Below are 5,179 nucleotides of genomic sequence, written 5' to 3'. Positions count from 1 at the left end.
CATTCATATGTGCAGACTGTTTCCATGGTAACCTCACTCTTGTATAATCTTTTTAGTCAATTAATGTGTGAGAGAGACGGAGAAAGATTCACCAATGATGCATTTACCATCATTATGTATGTAAATATATACAGTGGGGAGAACAAGTATTTGATTCACTGCCGATTTTGCAGGTTTTCCTACTTACAAAGCATGTAGAGGTCTGTAATTTTTATCATACACTGTAAACCCTAATAAGTTCACATAACTCAAAAATTATTTTGTAACAGATTACACAAAAATATTTTAGTGATGTTTTTAAATGTTTTAAGTTTACATAAAATAAAAATTATATTTACAGTTGCCTTAAATTATCTCAATGTTATCTTATAAATATTGATATTCCTCAACTTATAATTAGGGAGTAATTCACTCAAAATTTTCAATATTTTTCAACTCATATAATGTGGGAAATACACTCAAAATTTTCAATATTTTTCAACTCATATAATGTGGGAAATACACTCAAAATATTAAATATTCTTCAACTCATAAATGTGGGAAATACACTCAAAATATTAAATATTCTTCAACTCATATAATGTGTGAAATACACTCAAAATTTTCAATATTCTTCAACTCATGTGGGACATGCAAACAAAATTAATTCTAAACTGAAATACTGCTGTCGGTCCATTACACAATTATAATCAGCGAATAATGTTAGAAAACATGAAAGTGACACCACAGTGACAATTTAACTTTTTTTTTTATTCAACACAATGTGCTTTTAAAAAGGCACGAATCAAAAGGAGCTCAGTCAAAACAAAGTGCTTGTCATAAATTAAAACAAAAAAGGAAAAGGAAATGACTCCATAAAAACAAAATGTGTTTTAAAGTACATTAAGTGTTAATAGTTCCATATTCTGATAGTGGTCATTGCTACAGAGGGTAGATTCAGTATTTTGGGTCTCCATATCACACTATTCAGTAAACATTATGATAAAATTCAATAAGATTCTAATTATAATCCATCCTCAACAGCAATGACAACTATTAGAATGTGGAGCCATTTAAAACGTTTTGGCACTTACTGTACCTTGAAGGCTGCAACTCACTTTTTTAAAATAAAACATTCAAATAAAAGTACTGGTTTCTACTGTGCCGTACTTCAACTGGCAACATCAAGGTAAGCATTAGGTCACACAACATTAAACATGTATAGTGCATGAATTCAACAGTCGTTTCCCACAAGTACAGTACAAAAACTTGGGCTTGGCAATACGTCAATGTTGTGATATTTATCTATTAACAATCAATGTATTAAATCTGAGGTAGAAGAGGCAAACAGTGTAACATATTAAACATGAGGTAGAAGAGGCAAATTATTACATTTGTAAAGAGGGGAAAAAAAACTAAAAACATCCTCAATACTCAGCTCAACAAATAGTCCATTCTGAGTGATTCACTCATTGAACAAATCATTCTTCAGTGTCAGTAGACGGCCTTTCAGTGGTTTGTTGTCCTCAAGACACATCACAACTTTTTGGATAAATGTGAATGTAAGCTCAAGATTCTTTGGGTACTGTAGGTCTAGTGCATAGACATACCCAAAGAGCAGGAGAAATGAGTCAGCCAGGTTTGTGGGACCACTCACAAGTATTTCATCTTCCACGACAATACAGATGCTCTCAGGGCTGAAGAGGGCCGCATCAGTAGTATCATCAGTGACAACTGTCAGGAGAGCCACCGGAGTGTCAGTGAGGTCTGGACCATCTGCTGACTATAAAACACAAATAATACAAAAATGAGTTCAGCCCCTCAAGGATACAAATCATGCTAATGATGTCTAGACATTACGGTCACTTTGCACTTAGACTGCAACTAAGCTACATGTTTAAACTATTTTCTTTACACATGCTTATTATTTTATGTTAGTTTCACACCTACCTGTAAGCATACTTTTTGTTTAGTGGAATTCTTTATACTTACCTTTTCATTTATGTAATTTCTACATGTCAGTTTGCAGAATAACAACTCAAGGAAACTTAATAAACAGGTTCTGGGGGCTATTCCAGAAAGGAGGTTCAACAAACTGAGCCTAACCCTGAACTCAGAGTTGACTTACCCCGTGAAGTGAAACTGAGTTTTCAGTTACAGAACAGCTGATCTGAGTTAGGTAAGTTGACTCAGAGTACGTTAACTCTGAGTTGAGCTTGTGCCTGACGACTAGTAAAAAGCCATCATCAATGGAGCTCCGATACGGTTATTCACCATGGCAACGGGAGAAAACAGGAAGCAGACATTTTCTGGCTGCGGCTGTTATATAAATCACTGACAGAGTTTCAGATGCAGTCGTCTTTTCATTTTGAATTTAACATCACTTTATTTTATATTAGCCTTTAAGGAAGTGGTTGAATGTTGTTCAATGTTTTATTTTAGGCTATTTTGTTTTATTTAAAATCGGCTGAAAATGAAATATAAAAACATTTTATCTCATACTCAATGCGGCGACAAACTAGAAACACAGACTTTGAAATTACGTTGTTGGAAAAAATACAATTGGCTATACTGATGGTTTTCACATAACCTGCTTTCTGGAATGCCCCTCTGGTTCTCCTAGAGTTCTTTGAGTGATGTCATGTTTAAGCTGACTGAATAGCTAAGCAAAGGGATTGATAGTGAGGCCAGTACACTTACATTACAGGTCCTGAAAAACTTGGGAGGCATCTTCACGCAGGTACACAGGAAGTGCACGAAGGACGAGGGCCCGTCTCATATTTACATCACGTTGTTCCTACATGGACAAAAAATATCCATTACAATAATAATTACACAAATATCAAAAACATTCATTGTACACTAATTATAGTAAAAATGAAAATGTTAAAAGATAAGCAAGTTAGTTATTAACAAGCAAAGCATCAAAGTTGTGTGCTTATAGATCTGCTATTTCTGTTGTTGTTCTTTGTATTTAACAAAGTATTAATAAAGGGTTCAAGTGATCAACTGTTGACCCCACAGTTGAGATAAAAACATTTAGAGAAATAGCAAAAGAATGACTGTGGAAACACAAAATAAAACCAATTATTAGTGTAACCCTCTCACCAGGCTCGAATTTGACTCTCACGATATTACCTTATTTAGAATATCTGAACAGCATGGGATATTAGGTGAGAAGGACATCTCCAATAAGAATCCCTATAGTAAACTTGCTAGGGTGAATGACAAATAGGGTATTAACTTCAGATAGAATGATTATAGACTTGGTTATTGTTGTAAGGATATGCTTTCCCATGCATTAAATGAAACTGAAACAGTAAATGACTCCACCAATACAACAGACATAAGGTTCAAGATCTATATTAATCAAATGTTCAATGTATCACATCAAAAGAAATACAAATTATAAACCCCAATGATTTTTCCACAACCCCATGTCCAAATTATTTGCAAGCTTGCTTAAACCCTGGGCGCGCGTTGGAGCTCATAAAAAAAATGACGACATACATAAAGTCCCGAAGTCCACCCCACATTTGTAGTTACTCACTACTTGTAGATAATGCCTCAGCAAAATATAGTAGTTCCGTGCAGGTGTCCTCACAAGATCCACCGCGAACACAGCTATCAATGCAGCCAGTACTCGGTAGCAGCAACAGACATCTGTTGGAAACCCAAACTGATCGTCACAAGCAATTCTCTCCAAGTCTTGCACGATGCTAGGCTAGCTAACCTCTAGGATGTCGAATGTCTCCACAATGCGACGGCAGCTTCAGTCTCCACTTGGTCTTTCTTAACTAAATAATAAACACTCTCTTATAGAAATAAAATCAGGATTTCCCTTAAAAAAACTCTGTAGGTATGGTTTTGTTCTCTCTTTATCGTTTCATTTGGTCGTTTTTCCTTCACCAACCCCACTAACGTCTCTCCTCTCCCTTCTTTCAACTTTTCCCTCCCTTTTCTTTCCCGGCAACCAGTCCACTCTCCCATTGGCCACAACTTAACAAGTTACCTCATTGGTCAAAACTTTAACGAGATACGTGGGAAATTTAAACTTAAAAGTAAACCAACCTATTCACTTGTACATTTTTTTTAAACATTGCTTCAAAAGAAATGCATTAATGACATTACAAATCAGGAGCTATTCGATCACCTTTTAAATCTAATACCAATGAATTATAACAAATACACTCTATACTTGGTTTTAGCAATGTATTACATTAGTAACACTATTTCATAATACATCCTACCTGAACTGTTAAAAGGATTTCGAGATGATCTCACAACCACACACTTGAGCCTAGGAAGAAATACAAACACAGGCCTGGTTAGCATAATGATAACACACTCACATTATGTTGTTTAGCATTGTTCGTTTCACGCTAGTACACACAGCTCGATAACGTAAAATATTTACTGTGTAAGGCAGACACTTATTGAAATAAGTATAATCACAGTACGCACTTGCATTACCGGCGAACAGCGAAAACTCATGGACCTTCCTCCACCGTCAATGTCCCGGGCAAACATGCATTATGGGAAATGTAGTTCATCCAGGAAACCTGCTGATAACGTTACACCGTTGTAAGATGAAGTAACGTAACGTATTTATCACATATTTAACAACTTCTAAAGTTACAATTACTTGGATTTTTACACTATTTACAACAAATATTCACTGTGCACATTGTACAAATGTATTCCCAGTTCCACATTTAAGACTATCGAAATTCAATTGAAAAAAAAAAATGAAAAAAAAACAGAGTTACTTACCAAATCAGAGGTGATGATAAGATGGCGCTTAAGAAAACGAGGGCAATAAGACTAATGATAAAAACGGAGGTGGTGGTGGTTTCAAGCGGGCAGCATAAAAGTGCGCATTGCAAACAAATTAAAACAAATTAAACTGTGTTCCACATCCACACGGGCGGCCCAAACAACCCCGCATCTCGGCAAATTCAAGATGGCTGACTCAGCTTTCCTGAGGGAGAGATGACCCACCAACCAGAACGTCATGACGTCGATAACGTCATGACACTACCTAAACTTTTTGAGCGTTCCACACAAATTACCTATAAAATATTGAGCGCTCTTCAATTAAAGTGGCATAAATCTCAACAGAGCTCAACACTTTATAGTTTGGTCAACTGCATAACGACATTTGACTGTTATGACCTTATTACTTATGAGCTAGTACAAC

The 5,179-nt window shown here is 35.7% G+C and overlaps 1 long non-coding RNA gene across 3 annotated transcripts; it reads right to left on the bottom strand.

Annotated features, from left to right (window-relative positions):
• Positions 1 to 984: 984 nt before the first annotated feature.
• LOC311128958 lies at positions 985 to 4,963 on the bottom strand. Of its 3 annotated transcripts, none has more exons than XR_014613241.1 (6): positions 4,753 to 4,963; positions 4,435 to 4,544; positions 4,230 to 4,279; positions 3,530 to 3,642; positions 2,680 to 2,776; positions 985 to 1,762 (listed from the first exon to the last, which is right to left on the bottom strand). It is a non-coding gene; the product is annotated as an uncharacterized lncRNA (long non-coding RNA). The 3 variants fall into 3 exon arrangements; XR_014613242.1 differs by having other exon boundaries at positions 4,435 to 4,541; XR_014613243.1 differs by having other exon boundaries at positions 4,444 to 4,544; positions 4,753 to 4,962.
• Between the last annotated feature and the right edge of the window lie 216 nt (positions 4,964 to 5,179).

The sequence above is a fragment of the Coregonus lavaretus genome (assembly GCF_964263955.1).
Source record: "Coregonus lavaretus genome assembly, chromosome: 5".
NCBI lineage: Eukaryota > Metazoa > Chordata > Actinopteri > Salmoniformes > Salmonidae > Coregonus > Coregonus lavaretus.
The sequence above is the reverse complement of the archived record's forward strand: the minus strand, read 5'-3'. Positions and strand labels throughout refer to the sequence as shown.